The 25,579-nt window shown below is 38.6% G+C and overlaps 1 long non-coding RNA gene across 1 annotated transcript in view; it reads left to right on the plus strand.

The window, feature by feature from the left end:
• Positions 1-25,070, plus strand: part of LOC119263207 — a 31,894-nt gene extending 6,824 nt beyond the window's left edge. The window contains exon 3 of the long non-coding RNA XR_005130186.1: positions 24,976-25,070. This is a non-coding gene — a long non-coding RNA (uncharacterized LOC119263207). The remainder of the gene's footprint in view (positions 1-24,975) is intronic.
• Positions 25,071-25,579: the final 509 nt, after the last annotated feature.

The raw sequence follows: 25,579 nt of genomic DNA on the forward strand, positions 1-25,579 counted from the left end.
CTTTAGTTAGGTTCAATGCAAGGTATTGCTTCTTTCTGAACTTACTGAGCGTTAATCTCATTGCCTTTTATTGTTTTTGACCATTGCTTTGATTTCCTGACCGTGCCTTTGTTTGTCTGCCTGTTTTTTTCGACTTTGTCTTTTGCCTTGTCCCTTGGTGTTTGTTTGCCCAGTGTTGTGATCACCGTTGTGGTATATGTCTGTTTTTTTGGATTGGACCCACGCCTGCTTTTTGACCATGCTTTGGCCAAGCACTGATAAAACCCCCTTTGCCCTTTTACTCCACGAGCATCTGCTTTCTGTCGAATTGTCACATAAACACAATAAACAAGTGAATAAACAAGCAATATCTGATAAACAACAAAAAAAAAGAAAATGAAAAATATCAAGAGTGCAGACTCAATCCTGTCAATACAGAATGTAAATTGAATGTTGTTATGCAACTAACTACGTCGAGTACTGTGTAAAGTCAGGGACCAAACATGTATTTAATATCTAGTCAAAACAGCCATTAATTACAAGTTATAAAGTTTTAAGAATTAGGAATAATGAACAGCTATGCACACTGATGATAATAGAATAATTATTCTTCAAAGACTTCTTTGGATGGTAAAATGTTCTTTGGATGGTCATCGTGTTCTTCAGATAGATGAAGAATGTGCGGTAGACGGTTCTATACAGAACCTTTTTGAAAACCTTGTTTCTATAAAACACCAAAAGGGGTTCTTATAGATAGATAGATAGATAGATAGATAGATAGATAGATAGATAGATAGATAGATAGATAGATAGATAGATCACGTTATTAAGGGACCGTCATCTATTTCAGCAAAGTACAGTAAAGAGCAAAACAAGAACAAAAGTATTGTCGTATGCTATTATAGAGATGTATAAATAGAAGAAGTAAAGATATAAAACAAAATATACTGAACAACTATAGAATATAATGTGCAGTACCAGAATAAGTGAAATAGCATAAATAGTATGCTACATGCAGTGGTGCACTTCACGTCTAATGGATGAACAGAGGGACTATACAATGTAAACAAGAACATATGTTAACAGTTGTGCAATATGCATGGGTGTATAAACAAGTGGCAGTGCAATATGCAATGTTTATGAATGAATAAACAAAGTGGCAGTGGAGTATGCAATATTCATAGATATATAAACAAAGTGGCAGTGCAACATGAAATATTTATGGATATATAAACAAAGTGGCAGTGCAACATGCAATGTATGTATGTGTATGAAAATATAATTAATCAATAAATAATGAAACCCGAAAGCACAACAGTTGGGTATCTGCTGGATTTTTTGATGTAGCTGAATCTCAAATGTGTTGAGCCACTGAAATGTGTTGATCCACTGTGACCAATGGTCCAAAAACTTGCACTAGCAAGGATGTATATGCACACAGCATCACCAGAGGAAGCACGTAGAAAGGAATCTAACTGATCTTTCTGAAAATGAATCCAAATAAATATTTATGTTGCTATAATAGAATTTTCAGAGTCATCTGCAGAGATGTGCTTCACTCATTGAGGAGCACATGAGGAATGCAAAGCATTATTTTGTGTCTGCTATCAGCGGGAACTCAATAGCTGCATTACAATGTATTTGGTTTTAGCCCAGCCAGACCCATTAGTGATATTTAGCTTTTTGTACTTCCATGAATGTCAAGATTGATGCAAATAATTATATCTTTTAAATCTACTTCAATCAGTCAAATTCATTTGCAGACATTCTGCCTCTTGCCGCAGATGCTGGGTGTGATTCAGTATGAATGACTGCTTGTATAACTGAGCTCTGTCAAAAGAAGCAATAACAGAATGCACTGAAGTATGCTGAAGGTAGGCGACACTCCTGAAATATGAATCGAGCAAAGAAAGTTGTGTTTATATAGCTGCATTGAAAGTGTTACTTTTTTAACCAAAATTTTTACATAAATGTGTTTATTATTCATGAGCGGTAAATATTGCAATTGAGCTGCAGATGATTGTTTTGTTTGCACCAGCGTCTTGAAAATTAGATTCATAGTAGGATATGTGTTACCTAGAGGAGCACACATTATAATTGGCTGGGATGTTGGCAGCACAGTTTAAATAAGGTAAATTCCTAAGGGGATAGACATGATGTTATTTTTTGTGGACTAGTTTTCTGAAAGTTGCCTTTGTAGTATTCAGGGAGCTTGCAGTTAGTTTTGGTGACTGTCAGTTAACTGTCTCAGAACTTCTCAGAAGCCTTCCATTTATTTAGAGTGTTAAAATTGAAGGCGCCAAAAGCGTTCTTTGGAGAGATGCCCTAAAACGATGGTTCTCAGTCCTGGTCATGGAGTACCACTGCACTGCATGCTGTAGTGTTCTACTTACCATAATAAACCCCAGTCATCTTGGGATGTGCTTGATAATTAGTTCATTAGTTTTGTCAGGTGCTCTGGGAGGAGGGCAAACTCTAAATGCCTGTTTACACCTTGTTTAATCATGTTTTGGTCAGGATTGCATCTAGATAAACTCTAGAAAAACTGATTCTACTTTTCCCATGTAAGCAGAAAAAAAACAGAGTCCTTTGTGCATGTAAATTTAAGTGTGAAAAAAATCTGCATTACAATAAAGGTAGCAATCAATCATAAGAATACAGACAGCAACCCTTGTACTAAAGTGAGTGGGGTCCTGCACATTTTGATGAACAATTACTGTTTATTTGCTGAATTCACATCACTCTATCATCTTTCACTTTTAGTTTTTGTCAGTCATTGTTTTTAAACATTATAAACCTGTTTAAGCTCTGGCCAGTAGGAGGAGCAGTGCACTTCCTGCTCAACCTCAAATCCTCAAATGAGGTAAAACATTGGCTCATGACCCTGCTGAAAACTTATTGTCTCAACAGCTGCATGAATTAGGGCTTAGTTCGTGTAAACTTTATGTATATGAGAGTAAATCTGGAATGTTTCCATTGTTCCATCGCTAGTATCTAAAATACATATAAAAGGTACTCATGTGCTGGTACTTGTTTTCATGCACCAAAGCTGATTGATCAGCTGCGCTGAAATCTCCGCTTGTTATGTTGTCATATGAAATCAGACATGGAATAGTTCATACGTCATTCAGAGCTGTCAAATATTTTCTCATTTCTGTGCAACTTTGGTGGTTAAGGGTCACTGTCTGAAGATTTCTATTATAAGAGTGCTTTGCGCAAACAGGTTTTCTGCTCTTTTACCTTTAAAAGTCAGCTCAAAAACATGTAAGTTTCTGTTATCTGCTCTTCTCTGCTAATAACACACAGAATGTCTCAATGAACCTTTTTGAAAAAGAAACCTTCATGTAAATGATTGACCATCTAGTAGTAACAAAGCTGCTTCAAAGAATGATCAATTCAAAAAATCCATTCTTTAGGAAAAAAAATAGTTCTTCTGCGGCAACTTTCCAGAGAATTTTCTAGGTCCCTTTATTTTTAAGAGTACATGTTTACGTGTTGATAGTCTGTCTCTACTTTCCATCACTTTCATCTATTGTTGTTGCTTCTTTCAGCTCTACAAAGTACAGGTACATTTGTTGACTTGAGCTTTAACAGATGAAAATGATGTGTGAAAATGTTTTGTTCTGTTGTTCTGTCTGGCCTATAAAACTCCAATATTTCAAGCTGAATCATAAGAAAAATGTAAGAGTCTTACAAACTGTTGTATCATAATGCATTGAAGTATCATAATGTATTCAAATTTGTCAAATGGTTGTACATGAACCTGGCTGTACATGAACAACTGATGTCTATCAGTTTCCTTCTTTTGGTAAGAATTGTGCTTTAATATGCAACAATTAAAATGTCACATCTAGATATTATTCATTCCAAGCACCATTTTGTCAGTGTTGCATGTTAAAGTATGTTATTCTGTACTCATCTCCAGTCTTTGGGGTTGTACAGTTGTGTGTGAAATTTAAATATAAGTAGAATTTAACTCACTGGAAAAAAATGTAACTGTAGTATGTGCATTCATGTGTGCCCCTTTTCAGTCAGTGCTTAGTAAGACCTCTGCTGGCTGAAATCACAGCCTCTAAAAGTTTCTTGCAGCCAGCAAGTCTTTCTGGTTTTTCCACTTTTCCCCTCATGTCATTTCTATTTCAGAAATATTTACAGGTTGTCTTGCGTGCACATCATGTTTGACATATAACCTCAGATTTTTTAAAGTCTGGGGTGGCGATGCCTTTCATAAACCTTGATTTGTCATTTCTTTAAGTAGATCAAAGTTGATTTGATTTATTGCATTGTATTTGATGTTTTGGACATTGGCCTTATGTTATCCAACCTCTTTTCTTATTTGAAGACAGCCAGTGTGGCTGCAGGTTTTCACTCCAACAAAGCAGGTGGTCACTTGATGAAACGTTTGAAGACTAAGACCAGTTAATTAAACTAGTAGAATCAGATGTACTTCATCTTGTTTGGGGTAAAAACCTGCAGCTACACCAGCTTTTTGTGGATAAGATTGGACACCCCTGCTCTATTCCCACAATAATTCCTGAGCCACTTGCTGCCATACAACCCTGAAGCATAATAGATCCACCCCAATGCTTAGACGGTGGTAAGGTGTACTTTTATTGAAATGCACTTGATTTGGTGAGTGCTGATGTTGAAGTTGCTTAGCTTTTTTCAGATGTCGGCTTTTGTGATGAGTTCACAGCTAAGTCAATCATCCTGTAGGTCTTTGGCATTGATGTGGGGGTGTTGTTTTACATACCTGACCACATGTTGTCTTGATTTCAACTGTTCTCCTCAACTCTTTTTTTAATGACATTTCGGACAGGGAAAATTACAAGCAGAATGAGTCCATTAATGCTAAATGCAACAGAGAGGTCTGAAGGGTCACATAATTTATTACGGTGTAAAATTGTCTTCACCTGGCTTAATGAGTCAAATAACCTTTGAGATCTTACAAAAATAAACTATTGGAACTAATGGAAAAACTGAAAGGGTGTCCAAATTTTAGCATACAGCAGTTCATAGTGTGATTAACTTGCCGTATACTGTCATTCAGTAGTAGTGAACTCAGTGAAGTCCTTCTGTTAATGATTGGAATTGTTTGTGAATTATGTGATGAATAATCTTTATTCAATACAAATGGCACCAGAAGTTTCTATACTGCCAGTGCCCTAGATTCTGTTGTGTCAGCTCTAAACCACTTTCCAAGTCTGTCAGAGACAAATCTATTACAACCATTTCTGAAGCACCGTGAAGTAGCCCTGTTACTTTGCTTCAAATCACTTGGAGTAAGTCTTACCAAACCTCTTTTTCATCCCCGCTAAAATGTGTTATCTATTTTTGGAGATTTGCTTTGATTTCCTAGGTTTTGAGAAGCAGAAAAGACATCAAGCACTTGATACCCTTTTTTTTGTAAATATGCAATAACAGAATGATTTCATCTCCTTTTCATAAAGCATCTTCTGGTGTATGAATGCAGCAGACAAGGTACTTTCTTATGCATGTATGATGCCAATGCAATGAAATATATCTCAAAACAGTTGCAACTGAGTTGCACCCATGTTTAATCCTTTAAAGCATTCAGGTGAACTTAAGTGGTACTTAAGTGAACGTGAAAGTTGTATATGGATGTGTTTGGTGACTGTACATGAATCTGTGACTATGTCTTGCATATAATGTGAAATGGAGTAGTTATGACTTTCAACATCTTCAGGCTAAGCTCAGCAGAACGTTCTGTGAAACAAGTCTGGCTCATCAGGAAATAGGCTTTGATGTTAGGCCTTCAAGCATTGTGGCAAGCTGCACCCAAATACTGCTGAATAATCCCCCCCACTCAAAAAGCATATCTTTGACTGTGCTTATGCACACATTTAAGAAGATGTGCTGGGTATGGTTCAAATGTTTCTATATCAATGTCAATACAGATGTTTTGACATTTTCCTGAACAATAATTTTGTTATTACCTTGTTTAAAATTGCAAAGTGGATAGAAAGATATATGCAATCATAGGAATCATGAGCTAGCCAGAAGTCTGGCTCTTAGCTTTATACATTTTTTAAATGTTTTAGAAAGCTAAGAAAAAGTCTGAAGATATAAAATGAAATATTCTGGAGAAACCCTATCCATATGTTTACCAGGAATTAGAATTAGAATTAGGCACTCATTAGTAATAATAATAAAGTGGGTGTGGCTTAAACTAGAAATGAGTATGTGAGACTGTAACTGGGAATACTTGCTAACTGCAACAGATTACAAACTTATCAGAAAGCACTGATATTAATAACAAGAATTTAGAACAAGCTTGTTTATAGGCTCACTGATGTTAAGACTGACTACTTAAGTATTGAATGACAGAATATATTGATATTTAGTAGTACTAAATATACGGCAAGTTAATCACACTATGAACTGCTGTATGCTAAAATTTGGACACCCTTTCAGTTTTTCCATTAGTTCCAATAGTTTATTTTTGTAAGATCTCAAAGTCAACTGATCACCACCTGGTGGTGAGTTGGATCAGGTGGTGGGGGAAGATCAGACCAGGGGGGGTCAGACCAGGCAAACCCAAACATATAGTGAGAAGGCAGAAGAACCTATCAGATTGATCTTCAACTCACACCTCCGTCAGAACTTTGACCAGATATCGGGGGAGGTGAGGGACATTGACTCAGAATGGGCCATGTTCCTCTCCTCCATTGTTGAAGCGGCTGACTGTAGCTGTGGCCGCAAGGTAGTTGGTGCCTGTCGGGGCAGTAATCCTCGAACCCGGTGGTGGACAAGAAGAAGTCCTACCGGGCATGGTTGGCCTGTGGGACACCAGAGGCAGCTGGCAGGTATTGACAGGCCAAGCGATCTGCGGCTTCAGTTGTTGCCAAGGCAAAAGGTGTGGGAGGAGTTTGGTGAGGCCTTGGAAAGTGATGTTAAGTTGGCTCAGAAAAGATTCTGGCAAACCGTCAGGTGACTCAGAAGGGGAAAGTAGTGTGCCACTAGCACTGTATATAGTGGAGATGGTGTGCTGCTGACTTCGACTGAAGACGTCATTGGGCGGTGGAAGGAATACTTTGAGGACCTTCTCAATCCCACCGACACGTTCTCCAGTGAGGAGGCAGACTCTGGGGACACAGGAATGGCTTGTCCATTACTGAGGCGGAAGTCGCTAAGGTAGTTAAAAAGCTCCTTGGTGGCAAGGCTCCAGGAGTGGATGAGATCCGTCCTGAGTTCCTCAAGGCTCTGGATGTTGTGGGGCTGTCTTGGCTGACATGCCTTTTCAACACTGCATGGACATCAGGGGCGGTGCCACTGGATTGACAGACTGGGGTGGTGGTGACTCTTTTTAAAAAGGGGAACCGGAGGGTGTGTTCCAAATACAGGAGAATCACACTCCTCAGCCTCCCTGGTAAGGTCTATGCAGGGGTACTGGAGAAGAGAGTCCGGCTTATAGTCGAACCTCGGATTCAAGAGGAGCAGTGCAGGTTCCCCCTTGTTCGTGGAACACTGGACCAACTCTTCACCCTCTCCAGGATTCTGGAGGATGCATGGGAGTTTGCCCAACCAGTCCACATGTGCTTTGTGGATTTGGAGAAGGCATTCGACTGTGTTCCCCGTGGTATTCTGTGGGAGGTCCTTCGGGAAAACAGGGTACATGGCTCTTTGCTACGAGTCATTCAGGCCCTGTACAAACAAAGCAGGAGTTTGGTTCGCATGGCCAGCAGTAAGTCAGACTCGTTCCCAGTGAGAGTTGGACTCCATCAGGGCTGCCCTTTGTCACTGATTCTATTCATAATTTTTTATGAATAGAATTTCTAGGCGCAGTCAGGGGATGGAGGGTGTCCGGTTTGGTGACCTCAAGGTCACATCGCTGCTGTTTGCGGATGATGTGGTCCTATTGGGGACATCAGGCCGTGAACTTCAGTTTTCGCTGGATCGGTTTGCAGCCAAGGTTCTCAGGCGGAAAAGGGAGGAGAGCTCTCTCTGGGTCGGGGATAAGCTCTTGCCTCAAGTGAAGGAGTTTAAGTATCTTGGGGTCTTGCTCACAAGTGATGGTAAAAGGGAGCAGGAGATTGACAAGCGGATTGGTGCTGGGTCAGCAGTGATGCAGGCTCTTTACCGATCTGTTGTGGTAAAGAAAGAGCTGAGCCATAAGGCAAGGTTCTCGATTTACTGATCTACTACTACGTTCCCACCCTCACCTATGGTCATGAGCTTTGGGTAATGACCGAAAGAATAAGATTGCGAATACAAGCGGCCGAAATGAGTTTCCTCCACAGGGTGTCTGGACACTCCCTTAGAGATAGGGTGAGAAGTTCGGTCATCCAGGAGGGACTCGGAGTAGAGCCGCTTCTTCTCCATGTCGAGAGGAGCCAGCTGAGGTGGTTCGGGCATCTGGTTAGGATGCCTCCTGGACGCCTCCCTTGGGAGGTGTCACAGGCAAGTCCACCTGGGAGGAGACCTTGGGGAAGACCCAGGACACGCTGGCGTGACTATATTGCCCAGCTGGCCTGGGAGTGCCTCGGAAGGTCTGGGCCTCATTGCTTAGGATGCTGCCCCCGCCACCCGAACCCCGGAGAAGCGGAAGATGGATGGATGGATGCATGGATGGATGGATGGATGGATGGATGTAGCATTTTTGGTAAAATGTTCCAAAAATGTGTTATTGTGTTATTCTAATCATGCATGCAAAAGCATCAGAAACCTAACAATAATTGCCTTATTGATTTATTGCCTTGTTTAGGTGCATATATTTGGAATAGGTGTAAATGCATGAATCTGGATTAATTGACATGCCATTTGGTTCTCAAAACATCCTGATTGTACCAGATCATCTGCCATGTGGTTAGCATTCATCCACACAGTCTTTACTTGACAGTGATATTGTTTGGGTCTCAGGATTTCCAAAACATTGGAGACAGCACTGACAGCATTTAGCTTTGCCTAAGCACAGTCTTTATATTTCCTCTTTGCCACCGTTTAATGTCAATTAAAGTGGCAATAGACACTATGACTCAGATTTGTGCTAACCATAGATTACACAGTCAGACAATCCCCATACACTGTACCTCTGCACCAGATTCTAGGCAAATGCAATCTAACAGCTGCCATATAAGAGCTTTTTTCCTCACTGAGTACAGTCAGACTCCTTTTTTGCATTTATGTGGCCACCCCTCTCTGATTTCATAAGCTTGCAGGCAGTAAACATGCCTAGAAACTCATTAAGGGCTGAGATTAATGCTCTGTTGTAACAATGGTGCTAATGCCTTTGGAGATGTAATCACTACTGCTTTAAAACATTTGCTTGTTCCTGAGCACACAAAGAGAAGCATGCCTGATATAATGATTTTTATGCATGTGGTATTTTGGATTTTGGCATGGAAAGAGTAGCTCAATAAAAACCCAAATGTGTTTCAGGAGCAGTAAGAGACACTCAAGAGGATACTTTTTAAAGGTTTTAGAAAGCTAAGAAAAAGCCAAGACTTCTAAGATTCAGTGCAGTAAGTTTAAAGCCCTGATAAAAAAGGAGCTGTAACATTTTATTTGAAGGCTACCACCTCCACATAGACTTCATTACACAAGTATTGAATAATAAGTTTTGAATAATGTCTTTAAGACGTAATACTTTGTGAACAGCAAGATGGCACGAGTTCTTACTCTGACACCATTTTGATGTTTAAAAAGAATGTACTTATTCTCTTTATTTTGTTTATTTATTTAAGTTTTTTATATAAATGCAGTTCATTTTAGCAATATATTCTGTTTTTCCATTGATTATTATTAGTGAATGCAGTTTAATAAAAGTGTTACAAAAGGTACATTTATTGACACTTTATATATATATATATATATATATATATATATATATATATATATATATATATATTATATATATATAATTTTATATATATAATGTTACAAACAAAACATGTAAGTTGGTCAATTATATTATAATACATTTTAAACATAAAAATTAGGATCAATTATTATTCAACCTAGAGGTTGAATAACACTTGTTTGCAATTACAGTTATTAATCATTTTTTGTAAGACCTGATCAGGCCAGCACTGGTCTCTGGAGTAATCTTGGCCCACTCCTCCATGCAGATCTTCTCCAAGTTGTCTAGGTTCTTTGGGCGTCTCTTGTGGACTTTGATCTTGAGCTTGTTCCACAAGTTTTAAATTGAGTTGAGGTCAGGAGACTGACTAAGACACTGCAACATCTTGATCTTTCCCCTCTTAAACCAGGCCTTGGTTTTCTTGGCCATGTGCTTGGGGTCATTGTCCTGTTGGAAGACGAAATGACGACCCATCTTAAGATCCTTGATGGAGGAGCAGAGGTTTTTGGCCAAAATCTCCAGGTAGGTCTTGTCTATCCATCTTCCGCCAGATGGCCAGGCCCCTTGGCTGAGAAGCAGCCCCACAGCATGATGCTGCCACTACCATGCTTAACTGTAGGGGTCGTATGCAGCACCATCCTCTCGCCAAATGCTACGGGTGCTCCTTAGTCTTTCCCATGTTGACCATATATGAGTGCTGTTCACTTGATTGGGGAGGGGATTTTATAGTCAGAAAAGGTGGGAAAAAACAGATAATTAATCCAAGCATGTGAAGCTCATTGTTCTTAATACCTCAATTACTTCTTAATACTCGAGGGAACCAAAGAGAATTCTGGTGGTTTGAGGGGCTGAATAACAATTGACCTCTCATAAACTTTGCAAAATTAAAAAAATTAATAAACAGGAATAGCATTCTTTTTTGCTGCAGTGCATTTCCCATGTCCATCTACAGTCCAAATTTCACAATGCTAAATTAACTCAAAATATGTAAAACTGGCAAATCTGGAGGGGGTTGGATAGTACTTGGACACACTCCAGCCACATGAGGTCTAGCATTGTCCTGCATTAGGAGGAACCCAGGGAAAACTGCACCAGCATATGATCTCACAAGGGGTCTGAGAATCTCATCTCGGTACCTAATGGCAGTCAGGCTACCTCTGGCGAGCACATGGAGGGCTGTGCAGCCCTCCAAAGAAATGCCAACCCACACCATTACTGACCCACTGCACAGGTGAAGAGCACAGGGCACCAGTGGCGAATTTGCCTATCCTGGTGTTCTCTGGCAAATGCCAAGCATCCTGCACAGTGTTGGGCTGTGAGCACAACCCCCATCTCTGGATGTCGGGCCCTCATACCATCCTCATGGAGTCGGTTTCTAACCATTTGTGCAGACACATGCACATTTGTGGCCTGCTGGAGGTCATTTTGCAGGGCTCTGGCAGCGCTCCTCCTGTTCCTCCTTGCACAAAGGTGGAGGTAGCGGTCCTGCTGCTGGGTTGTTGCCCTCCTTCGGCCTCCTCCACGTCTTCTGGTGTACTGGCCTGTCTCCTGGTAGCGCCTCCAGCCTCTGGACACTACGCTGACAGACACAGCAAACATTCTTGCCACAGCTCACATTGATGTGCCATCCTGGATGAGCTGGACTACCTGAGCCACTTGTGTGGGTTGTACAGTCCGTCTCATGCTACCACGAGTGTGAAAGCACCACCAACATTCAAAAGTGACCAAAACAGCAGCCAGAAAGCAGAAAGGTACTGAGAAGTGGTCTGTGGTCCCCACCTGCAGAACCACTCCTTTATTAAGTGTGTCTTGCTAATTGCCAATAATTTCCACGTGTTGTCTTTTCCATTTGCACAACAGCAGTGAAATTGATTGTCAGTCAGTGTTGCTTCCTAAGTGGACAGTTTGATTTCACAGAAGTTTGATTTACTTGGAGTTATATTGTGTTGTTTAAGTGTTCCCTTTATTTTTTGAGCAGTATATATATATATATATATATATATATGTGTGTGTGTGTGTGTGTGTGTGTGTACAGTATCTCACAAAAGTGAGTACACTCCTCACATTTCTCCAAATATTTTATTAAATTTTTTCATAGAAATGAAACTTGGATATAACTTTAAGATTTTGCTCCTTTGGCACCAAGACTTTAGTAGCAGATTCCTGTAGGGCTGTGGTGCACTTGTTTTTAACTACACATAGGGGGCAGTTAAGAGTTGATATATCTCCACTGCAACTTGTTTTCACTTTCATTTTCAATGTCTACTAGTGAAGTGTGTAACAATTTCACATCAAGTATATTCATAGAGGCAGAGTTGCATAGAAATGTCTTATAAATATGCATAGTTGCAGACAAGCTCTGTCAGCCTCTCTTCAATAGTTTGCACTCTGGTCGTCAATGTTCATGGTTTCTTCAATGTGCTACTGAAGTCAGTGTTTATATTGCTGCCCCTGGTATACTGGCCCTGCCGTTAGTGCTCATTGCATCTCACAATGCATTGATTCCAGAGGATGTTCACTACCAAAGCTTCAAACGAATGCAAATCCTACAAATGCTTAATTGGGTTGAAATCTGGTGAATTTGGAGGCCAGTGAATGCCTTGAACTCTTCGTCATGTTTCTCAAACCATTCCCGAACAATGTGTGCAGCGTGGCAGGACACACTGTCCTGCTGAAAGAGCCCACTGCCTTCAGGAAATACTGTTGCCATGAATGGGTATACCTAACACGCAACAATCTTTGGGTAGATGGTATGTGTCAAAATGACATCCACATGATCACCCAGACCCAGGATTTCCCAGCATAACATTGCCGAGAGCATCACTCCCTCCACCAGTGTGCATTCTGGTGCCACCACTTCTCCAGGGAAATGGTGCACACACACACCCTGCAGTGTTCATGTGATGTAACCAACCAAGTGATGTGAAAGAAAATGACACTCAATGGATCAGGCAATATTCTTCCATTGCTCCAAGGTCCAGTTCTGAAGCTTACATGTTCATTGTAGAATTGTCCATTGTATGGTGGAAGCCCTGGGCTTTAGACTAAGAGTGGAGGTCCTAGGCGATCTAAGCATGGAGGATAAGCCTGACAAGTGCATCCCCAGCGGAGTCCAGCCAAGCATAAGCACTGAGCCAAGGGACTCCTAATTACAGCCCACTCTGCTATCCTCAGCAATGCTGACCAGCGCTGATGGGGGATTGTGTTCAAGGTGTGTGTGTGTGTATGCTAAGCAGATTTCTCCACAACAAGGTGGTCTTTGCAGTTAGAAGAATACTCTTTTCTATTGTCTATGTGAACGTTTTTTACTACCTAGGAAATCATTATTAGATATTGGTGTCTTAACAAAACCTTGTATATCCAAAACAGTAGCAGTAAGACTTGCATTATATGCTGTTATGAGTTATCATAACAGATTTTGTTTAGTGATATAACTGTTTTGTGTCACTGTAGCCAGTAATTGTCATGTTTTATTTCTTTAGAGCTTATGTCATATATTAAATTTTGCTGTGGACTGTTGCCATTATAACACCAATTATCTCTTATAACAATTAAGAGCAATGGCAACATCACTTAACATGTTATGTTATATTACATCTACCATGACATGTCAAAGTTATAAAGCAGAGTTTTACCAGGATAATTTCATAGAAAAAAAAAGTATTTTTAGTAAATAATGCATGTTAATGTAGCAAGATTTTAAGTAATTTTAGACTTTCTGTTGGTCCATTTATCATCAAATGGTCACAAAACGTAATGTTTTTTGGAATTCATTGAACTTTCAATGATTGCAAGCCATTCAGGAAGCTCCCACCACCATGCTTCACACATAGGAGAATTTTTTGGTGTGAGTATGCAGCACTTTCTTTTCTTCAAACTCAATGTTATGTAAACTCATCAAAAGGTTAAAATTTTGCCTCTGAATTTTTTCATAGTGTTTTTTATGATAGATAAACACAGACTTTATCAAGAGATACCTACAGACCCTGGGGCCCACTGTCACTTGTTTTAATGATTCTATACCATGTCCTTGCACTGATCTTTGTAGAGCACCCATTCTTAGGAAGAGGAGAAATGATGCTTAAGCAGCTGCCTCTCCAAGAATTGGTGGAGGCCTGAGGTATTTAGAAATCCTTTTGTAAACTCTTCTGAAAGAATTTTAACTTTTCTTCTAAAATTCTCTGAAACGTCCGAAGCTTCTGTTTCAGAAGTTTCAAGCATGGAACCAAATCATGTGGATTTTTATATGATATGTCAGGTCAAACTCACATCTGAATTTTATGGAACATCTGATGCTATTTCAAGGGATAATCAAGCCTGCCTTTGTTTATAAGTATGACTTTGATGGAGACCAAACAAATAAAATCCATCCATCCATCCATCCTTCCATCCATAAAGCCACTTCTCCGTCAGGACCGCGGGGGGTGCTGGAGCTTATCCCAGCAGTCTTCGGGCGGAAGGCAGGAGACACCCTGGACAGGTCGCCAGTCCATCGCAGTCACTCACACCTAGGGGCAATTTAGCATGTCCAATCGAGCTGACTGCATGTCTTTGGACTGTGGGAGGAAACTGGAGAACCTGGAGGAAACCCACGCAGACACAGGGAGAACATGCAAATTCCACACAGAGAGGATCCCGGTCGCCCGGCCAGGGAATCGAACCCAGGCCTCCTTCCTGTGAGGTGACAGCGCTACCCACCACACCGTGCCACCACAAATAAAATCAGATAATAGAATCCAATCATGCAGAAATCCAGATAATTCCAAAAGTTACAGTTTCATACAACTGTATTAGGCTGCTCCCTGTGGAACCTGAATTTTTCATATCATACATGTCACTCAAAATAATAGAAGCACACAGAATAGTATATAATATTTTAATACATATGACATTAACAAGTCTGGTGCAAAACAAATTCCTGGAGAACAAGCATTTTTACCATGAATGGTTATAGTGTGTACGTATCAGAAGAGGACACTGATATAACCATATAAAACAAAATTAATTCTATTTTGTCCTTGTGGAGAAAAAAAGGGAGAGTTGTTATTGCCCTCTCCAAAGAAGAGGCCTATTTGTTCTTTTTATCCCAGGTTTTAATCTTTTATTTAGAGGGGCCTAACTACATGTGTTTAATCATTTGGAAACAGTTTTTTTAACATTCGTTTTTCATTTGTGATCAAATGTAACCCTCTGTTTGTTTCCCTCTCTCTCTCTCTCTCTCTCTGGAAGCCATAAGGCTGGGTAGACATTACATGCACCATGTATTTTCCAGATGTTATTCCTTCCAAGCTAGTGATTTTGTAACGTGCTGTGACAATGTCTTTAACTTCAAGAAAATCTGAGTTCTACCAACATATGGAAAGCAAGAAATATGTGGACCAGTATTTTTTCATGAAAGACAGATCATATATTGATTCAGTAAGTGATTATGCAACAGTCAATGCTGGAGGCAGGTCTATTTTGCTTTTATGCCCAAATGTTATTGTTTTTGATGAATATCTTCTTAGATAAGTTATCAAGGATTTCCTTGGGCTAGCCCTTCAGCCCTTCAGCTTTTGATGGCCAGAACTTCCAAGCTTCTATTACAGACTTATATAACTCAGGAATTACCAGTTTGCATCGTATACCATGTGCAGTGCTATGCAAAAGTCTAACCTTCATTATTGAATTTCCAGTCAAAACAGTCATTATGAACAAATAAATATCAATATAAAATATATCAATTTATATCAATTTGATCAGTTTTTTACTGTGTCCACCCTTTGCCTTAATTACAGTTTCCAAATTCTTTGTTTTCCACTGAAATCTGAAGGGATGTTTTTACAAGTTGAGTTGTTGTTCAACTCAAATGTTTTTCTATGTTACTTAACAATATTTTGAACTTCAGTTTTGGATACTCCTGTTTGGTTTTGGGCTTTTTTTTCACTTTTTACCCTTATTCCCTTCCTTACACAAATTAATCATTTTAGATTTAATCTTCTGAAAAAGTAATAACGTGTACTTAATGGCCAGTTTATCTGGAAATTAAATAAATGTAGTAGGATCTTTTACTTTTCAGAGTACTATGGTTACTAAATAATGAGCCTAAGGATGCAGTAAGCCTGTGATTTTAAAGGGTTAGTAGCTCAACAGGAGAGAACAAATGAATGACTTGGAATGCACTATTTCACGGGTCTTAAAGTATGAATATGGGTCTACACGGTTTCTACATCTGGCAATACATGTGATTCTGAAATCCTCTCATGCATTGTCCTAATTCATATCTCTCTTTTACATAATGTCTAAAAATAGAAAGAAGTATACCCATTCACTGAATTTTAAGAGCAACATTTCTGTCACTTATATAACAGTGTCTGGATAGTCCTTGGATTCACAGTTTCATTTTATTTACAATAATCACCAGTATGAGCTTCAGAAGAACCTCTTGCTCCCCATCACCAACATTTGTGCCACACTTTAATACCATTTTACAGCACACCTATCAAAGGTCCTTTAGTAGAGATACTTTCCATTCCCACAGTGTATTATAGAGCTATAATCCTTCACCTTAAGGCCAATAAAATCAAACATAGCCCACTCATTAAAAAAAAATGTAATATGGTAACAGCTGTGCAAAAGCTAATGGAGAAAATGACAAATGTGCTTGTTAAGTGTGAGCTGTCAGTGGGCTCAGAACGCTGCACAGATGCAGAAGAAGATGACCCACTCTCAGTGGGCTTTTAAAGGGCCTGAGCGCCAACACTACTCCTGAGTAAGTGCTATTCTGTTGGTGGAAGAGGATAAAAGGTGATAGCACTCTCTGCCCACATTATCCCTCATATCGATCCCTCCACTCCTGCTGCCTTCTAAAGGTGAGCACACAGACACATAATCCAGTTTACAACTTATCAGATGCTACCAGGATCACACCAGCCATTGCGCTGCTTGCTTTGTTGATGGTCTTCAGCTTTGTCCGAAAAGGTTTTGATCTAGTCCCTTAAACTCCCAGGCCACCGGACAGAGGCATTCCTCCTGAGTCACTTTAACTTCAGTTTTTTGTATTGTGTCCACATAAGAGCATGCATATTTGCTCAATACTCTGACTTTATCTTTGAGCTAGAGAGTTTGGTTCAGAAAAAGAAAACATCCATTTCAAACAGCCTGCAAAATTCATTATTAATCAAACTTGATAAGCTTCTATCTTTTTTTTAATGATAGCTTGTTTTTTTTTTACATTCGTCTTTGTTCACTTTGAAGACTATAATTTCCATTTAATATTCAGAGCCAAATTAGCATTCATTTTTCATTGCTTATCTGCCATATCTGCCATATATTCATTGCTTATCTGCTTATTCTGACTGGTGTTCTCATCAGATGGGATTATGAGGAGGAGTTTGCAGAGCGGAGAAGAACAGAAAGACGGAGCACAAGCCGTTGTGTGTGTTGGATCATCAGAGAGAGAGAGAGAGAGAGAGAGAGAGAGAGAGAGAGAGAGAGAGAGAGAGAGAGAGAGAGAGAGAGAGAGAGAGAGAGAGAGAGAGAGAGAGATCAGAATCTCAGTTCTCTGCTATTGCCTCATCACGCCCTCCCACAAACACACACACACTTTGATCCTTCATACTTGATAAGACACAGAATGTATTTGTTTTGTGATGGATGAACTGTTACCAAGAACACTTCTAGTATACAAAGAGTTGCTCTGTGTACTCTTCAGATGAAAGCTTTCTTTTTTCCAGCTAGCCAATTATCCATTCAGCCAGTTGATCTGCTGTGTTTACAGAGATATAAGAAAAAACAATACCAAATATAATTAAGTAAAACAAAACAATCTATTTTTGCATACATACTAAAACAAAAACTATGTCAGTTTCACTCAGAATTTCATTTAGAACATTAACTATTTTAGAAGAACATTTCCTAATTTCATTATCTTATCTTTACTACAGATAGGAAATCATGTTACAGAAGAATAACCAAAGATTATAAAGCAGGAGGAGACAGTTCAGTGGTTGACGTCACGTATCCAGGAAATTATCAGAAAGACACGGACTCCCCCTCCCAGACTCCTCTGACTGAAATACCTCCCTCAGACCTGGAGTCTGGCTCGGACTCCATTACCTAGAATGCTTTGGGGAATCACATGACTTCTATTAGCGCTCAGAGTCACCCGAATTCTAATGTGTATCACCTGTGTGTGTAGTCATGTGACTCATATAGTTTAGTTTATAAGCCCAGGCTGTAGTTAAGTCTAGTTGCGAGGTATTGTTTCTCTGTAAACTACTGACAGTCCTACTCTTTTAATATAGCTGGTAAAGCCACTTAAAAAAATCTAAAAAAACTCATTGTGGGGATATTTGCAGTAGTTTCAAAATTCAAATGCAGTAAAATGCAATAGGGACAAGCTATTAATGTCATTTTGGTCAGATTTTATGACTGATTACAAACGTCTTTGAAAAGTTGCTATGCATTTCAATTTGGGCTTTATAGGTCTCTTCCCCCACTCAAAGAGGTAAATGTCTGATTTTATATGACTAGAAATAAATGCCCAAGGGCATTGCCAACAGACTTTCTTCTAAGCACTTTGGGACAACTTGCCAAGATCCCTTAAGTAATGTCCTGACTTTATGTTAACACTATTGTGTCCTAACTTGTATTTTATTCTTCCATTTGTACAATTGTGATTCCAAATTGCATTTAGAGTATTTAGCAATTAAATAGCCAAGCACTGTTAGCAGGTCTTCTACACTTTTCATTATTCTTTGATAACTTAAGAATAACTCTGTTGTCTGTGTATTAAATAATAAGCCTTAGGTTATACTAAGGCTAGGATTTTAAGGGGTTGAAAATATTTGCTAAATTTGAGCTCACTTATTAATAATCCTCAAATAGCCCAAGAAGAAACATTTTTACAGACTCATATTTTATAGACTCGCACCTATAGATGTAAGCTTGTTTTTGTCAATGGCCATCTAAAAAACCTGACTTAAAGCCAACCTGAAATCAAAATTGATTTTGTTTATCTTGTTAGTTGTCCCTGGTGATAATAAGCATAATTTACATTGCCATATGATTATAATTTTTTTTCCTGTAATATTTGGTTGAATTGAATGACTTCTCCTCACTTTGCATTTTGTGATTTTTGGCTATGACACCATGCACCAGCAGGCAGGGAAAATAATATTAATCAGTAATGTCATGTTTCACCTCCCACCATCCCCAACCTTTGCTCAGGTGCAAACTCTCAGCTAGGTCTAGACCCGCACTGATACAGCACTTCAGTTGCAAATACAAAACAATTTTGTAAGGAAATTTAAACTTTAAAGCAAAGCATATTACTTGCGCAATAAAGTGAACTTAACCATATGTACTTTTAATAATACGTTGAATGATGTTGTATGATAACAGTTCATTCATAAGTTTAGCTTGAATTTGCTTTCATAATGAGAATGTGTGAAAAATCTAAACTTAAGCTTATCAAATCATCACTTAGGACTTAGGATCTTAACTCTTCCATCATTTTCATCATTTGAGATACTATTTATCAGATTTGACAAGCTTGACATTACAAAAGAAGAACCTTTTTTGGTGCTATATAGAAAAAAGGTCTACATGGAACCATATTCAACAAATTCTCCAAGAACCATTTCATGATGCAAAGAATGCTTTAAACACGCAAATGGTTCTCACACATTTAAGGAAGATGGTTATTTAAGGAGGTAGAAAATAAAGGCATTGGTTCTAATTAGAACTATAGTTTTTATATGGAACCATTTGTCCCTTAAATTTACAAAGAAGTTGGATGCAGGTCATTACAATATGGAAGTCTTTCTTATTGGAATCTTCTTCCTCCTATTCGAAGATCTGTTACATCATTGCGCTGCTTTGAGAAATCCTTGTTTTTCATCTTGAAACAAATATTTGCTTCACACATTTCACTTGGGTACTTTCAATCTTCCTTTCATTTAAGCACAATATAAACTACTTCAATGCTGATGTAATTAATGTATTATTTGGGTCACTGTAGCAATTCTTTTCCTGTACTGTGCTGGGCGTGTGGGTGGGAAAGGTGGCGAGCTGTCTGTATATGTGTGTATGTTATGTAGTGTTTTTGTCTGTATGTGTTTTCTAATTTTGTATTTGCATTTATATGCCCCCTTAGAAAATAAGATGCTACATCTCAATGTACTGTCTTTTCATTAAATTCAACCTATTTTGAGCTATATAATCCAAAACGAGACAACATTAATTGTTATATCTGTCACCAATCAACCAATGGCAAGCTTTACAAGGCTTTAAACTTTACAGAGAAGTCAGTGGTGAGTTCTATATGGACACCTTAATACAAATGTACATAGAGAATTATTTATAACATTGAGCAGCCTTCAGTAGATGTCTTCAGTAAGACATGTTATCACCATTTCAGCATAGTCAATAATAAGTAACATCAACCAAGAAAATATTGAATGTGAAACAGGTACTTGGGCAATAAAGTGAACTCAGACAACCAGATGTTCTTTTTATAATAAACTGAATGATGTTGTATGATAACATAAGTTTTGCTTGAATTTGCTTTTGTAATGAGACTGTGTGAAAAATCTAACCTTAATCTTGTCAAATCCTAACTTAAGACTTAGGATCTTAATGGTTCCATCACTCTCATAATTTGAGACTCTCTATATCTGATTTACCTTTCTAAAAAGGGTAAAGGTAATTTTAATATTGTAACAATAGAAGAATCATTTTTGGTTCTACATAGAACCCTTTTCAAAAAAAGTTCTATATGGAACATATTCAACACATTCTCCAATAACCATTTCATGATGTAAAGAACGCTTTAGGCATGCAAATGGTTCTTACACACTTAAAAAAGATGGTTCTTTAAGGAGGTAGGAAGTAAAGGCAATGACTCTATTTAGAACTATGGTTTCCTTATAGAACTGTCATGCCTGGAGGATTTTGTGCATAGAAAATCATTCTTTAGATTGATGGATAATGTGCTGTAGATGGTTCTATATAGAATCTTTTTCAAAAGGGTTCTAAATGGCACCAAGCTTCTATAACAATACAAGCTTCTATAACAATAGAAGAATGCTTTTTTGTTGCTATATAGAACCCCTTTCTAAAAGGTTCTATATAAAACCATATACAGCACATTTTCCATCAATTTGAAGAACTCTTTCAGGATGCAAAAAAAGCTTTTTATCATTCAAAGGGCTCTTTGAGCAGTTGTCATTCTATATAGAACCATTTTCTTCACATAAGTACCTCTGAAGAACCATCTTTTTTAAGAGTGTAGGGCAGGGATCAGGGCGGCACGGTGGTGTGGTGGGTAGCGCTGTCGCCTCACAGCGAGGAGGGCCTGGGTTCGATTCCCCGGCCGGCTGACCGGGGTCCTCTCTGTGTGGAGTTTGCGTTTTCTCCCCGTGTCTCCCCGGGATAGACTCCAGCGACCCTGACGGAGAAGTGGCTTAGAAAATGGATGGATGGATAGGCAGGGATCAGCAACCTGCGGCTCTTTGTGGCTTGGGAAAATAAATGATAAGTATTTAATTGAAGTTATTTATGTTAGTTCTTTTTTTACATTTTAGTTCTAAATTAGAAGATTATTGTGATCTGGAAATATTAAAATAAAATGATATTTTATTATTTTTCGTCACACTTGCGTCACACACGGAAGCAGTTATACCCGCCAATAAAAGCCACCCGCTGTCCATTTATCGCGACTTTCAACCCCAAGTAGGCCTAGTATGGAGAAATGTAAGAAACGAAAAATGTCTGAAGAAAATAGAACATTTAATGATACCTGGGCAGATTAATTTGCGTTTACATCTGATGAGAGTGGCCTACCAGTATGCCTAATTTGTGGAGAAAGACATGTGGATGTCCAAACGCTTGACAGAGGATCTTGAAGATGTTGCCCATCAGAAGGCCACTCTTGTTCAGAATCACAAATGGAGTGATATTGAGAACCTTCCAAGACCGGACAAACTTGTGTTTGAAACTTGGAATGCCGTCCCAACACCTACATAAACATGAAGAAATATGCATTTGGAGTCCTGTTGATCTTCAGATCTACATATGTATGTGAGCAGCTATTCTCCACCAAGAACTACGTTAAAAACAAACACCGCTCACGCCTCACAGACGACAGCTTACAGTCCTGCGTATAGGTGAGAGTTACTTCGTACAGCCCCGATTTGCAGACGCTGTGCGCAGAGGTTCAGGAGCAGAAGTCCCATTAACCAGGTAAAATAAATATTTATGCAGATATTTATTTTTCATTGTTTAGTGACCTAGTGCTTTTCTCCCCCAATTTATTTTTTAAATTCAGGTCAAGGCTCCGCTACACGCTCCGAAAGCCCATGGGTGCAGAGGCGATATAAGGATGATGGCTCAGGCATTTTTTTGTTTGGTACATGGATAATTTAAGTTCAGCTTTATAATTCATTTGAAAGAGAACCTCAAATCAGCATGTTGCTTTTTTTTGGTATTATTTTTTCAAGAATTCAAAATGTTCAAAATGTGCTCATTACATAAATAAAATGTAATTTTCTCTGTCGGACTTCATGGATAAGCAACACACTCTAGTTGTTTATACAGTAAAAGTAAGAAAAATCTATATATACAGTGTTACCTTCATTTTAGATGTCAAAGTATTTGTGGCTCCCAGTGTTGTGTTTTTGTGGAAACCTGGTCCAAATGGCTCTTTGGGTGTTAAAGGTTGCCGACCCCTGGTGTAGGGTGTTCAAGGTTTTATGTAGGATCACTGTCTTTACTAAGGAGCCCTTGAAGAATCATCTTTTAAGGGTGTAGGGTGTTCAAGGTTCTATGTAGGCTTATTGAAGAGCTCTTAAAGAACCATCCTTTTAAGGGTGTATAATGTTGAAGGTTCTATTGTAGGATCACTGGCATTACTAAAGAGCCCTTTAAGAACCAGCTTTTTAAGGGTGTAAGGTGATGAAGATTCTATTCTAGGATGACTGGCATTACTAAAGAGACCTTTAAGAACCATCTTTCTAAGGGTTTAGGGTGTTCAAGGTTCTATGTAGGCTTCCTGTCTTTTCTGAAGAGCCCTTGAAGAACCATCTTTTTAGAGAATGCAATCCATATAACCTCACTGCTCCGGTGTTAACTATAACCATGGCAACAAGTATATCTTACAATTAAATAAACTACGCAGAGCTGAGGGTGAGGGCGTGCTGTCCAGTGCTTGGTCACCATCATTAAATTGATAAGTATGTATGACAGTATCTGAAAAACTCTCTTAAGACAATATTATTCATCTATTCTGAATACATGAAGCAAATACATCATACTACAGTCCTCTCAAGTAAACAGTCATCAAACAAAAGAGGACAAAGAAAAGAGCAAAGCTGTTTTAAATATGTGCTGCATATCAGTGTATAACAGTACATGACCTTGTCATTTGCCTGGTGAATCAATGGAACAGAATATGTGCAACAACAGCATGCACTGAAGTCTATTTATCAGACTAACGTTTTTTTCCAGCACATGCATTATTGATCGTAGTTTTACCTTGCGAGGTGATGCAGACTGTGGTCATGACAACAGAGGCATGTGAGGCATGGGAAGGCTGCTCATGCTTTATCTGAATCCCATATCTCTGACTCATACTCTGCTCTGCCTTTAGTTCCGTTGCTACAAGATAAGATAGGGACAGAAACATTCCCTCCTTTGGGTAATGAACGACTGCTGACGACACCATGACAAAAACAAGGGCCCTAGATTCACAGCTTAGCCCTGAAAAAAATCTCATTTTAGTCATAAAAGTAACACAAGACAACACAGTAACACAAGACTTAAATATATTGCTCCTAAATAGCATGTTACATAAAGAAAATCCCATTAGCAGTCAAAGTAATTATGATAATTCTTGAGCAGTATAACATTATCCTTATTGTTATAAATGTCACTTTCTTAGTATATTATTAATTTCTTCAGTACCAGCTGCATGTTTCATTACAAAGAAAGAATAATTAGCCTTGCTTAACTGGACTTAGTGCAGCACATTATGTGGAACGTTAAACAATTAATAGTAGGTTTCAAGTGTATTTTGAAAAACGGATTTGTTCTAACTTATCAACCTTTACAAAATCAAAATATCTTGATGCTTATTGCATATCAAGAAAGTGTCTTGATTTTCAAGAAAGTCTTGCCATACTGCCCACCTTTAGCAATTAATTAATTGAATTAAGGTTCTCTTAACTAACATTATCAGTGACTGTCTGTGTTTGTCTGTCTGCCCTGTGATGGACTGGTGACCTGTCCAGGGTGCATCCTGCCTTCCGCCTGATGACTGCTGGGATAGGCTCCAGCGTTTTACATTTGAATGTAGGCTGCTGTGTGCAGGCGAACAGAAGTCCCCACTAACTGTCAGATCAAATTTGCACTGCTGAAGAAATGCTACACTTCATTACTTTTTATTATCATTAACATTTTATTATATCATATCATTACTATCACATGCCAGGAGCAGTAATTAAGCTTTTAGTAGAAATTAAGAGGATCCACAAAAAGGCCTGTTTGTTCTGAATGACTTTTTATTAAAATCGATTACAGTGTAATATCAATGTATTATTGGGTATACATTTTGGAACCCACTAGTCATATGAAGAATTATCAATGTGTTCATTACTAATTTAATATTTAAACAATATTTAAAGGATAAACTTAACAGCAAGTAACACAAAACGGCCTGTTCATTCAGAATTACATCTTATAAGAATCAGTTACAGTGTGATAAGAATGTATTATTGGGCATACATTTTGTAACCCATCATTCATATGAGGAAACATTAATGTTAAATAAACATTAATTACTATTTTAATATTTAAATTTAATACTTAAACACGTATTAATTAGTACAAGTGTCAATAACTTTGTTTACATTCTACATGGCTCATTATTGCTGAAATTCATAGCTTGTTAATGTTACCCAATGCAGTAAATAATGTAAGTTAATGGAACTTTGAAGTAGACAGTGATGGTAAACTTGAATTTAATCAGCCCAGATGAGCTCTCTCACTAAACTATCAGGTACAGCTTGGAAAGATAAAGAGGTTCAATTACTAACTCGTTAGGCAGAATACTTCCCTGTTTTGCACTAATTGCTGCGCAGCTGTGTTCTGTATATTTGCATGCTATTCTCAGACAATCATCCTCCCTTGTTTTGCAGTGACAACTCACTGATGCAGTTTTCTGATGCATTCTTCAAACAAAAGAAAGGCTCTTCAGCTGAAGGAAGATGGATGAATGTTGAACATCTAGGAGAAAAGGTAGAATCAGAGTGTTGATGCAGTGTTCACTACTTGTAGATACCAATTTGTTCTCAAACAGAAGAACAGTTCGAATGAACTTTGACACATTTAAAAAGTGACACAGAAAAATGTTTGAATCATAAATATTTGAATTTACAGTGTAGGAGTCTTGTTGAAAGACCCTCATCGGTATAGTGATGGTGTCATCAACAAGTCCTTGTCATCAACAAGTCCTTGGCATCAGGTGAAGTTCCATCAACTTTCAAGACCACAAAAGTACTTCCCATCTTGAAGAAACCCATGCTTGACAGCTTTCTTTCTCACACAGAACCAGCTCCCAGACCCCAACCAGTCTGGTTTCAAACCATCACACTCAACAGAAACTGCTCTCAGAGCAGTGACCCAGAAGCTCCAATCAGCAAGATCAGCCAAACTGTCATCTGTCCTGATCCTTCTTGATATCTCAGCAGCTTTTGACACAGTCAATCATATGATCCTTCTGGACATCCTCACCAACCTTGG

This window comes from Pygocentrus nattereri, chromosome 4, assembly GCF_015220715.1.
Source record: "Pygocentrus nattereri isolate fPygNat1 chromosome 4, fPygNat1.pri, whole genome shotgun sequence".
NCBI lineage: Eukaryota > Metazoa > Chordata > Actinopteri > Characiformes > Serrasalmidae > Pygocentrus > Pygocentrus nattereri.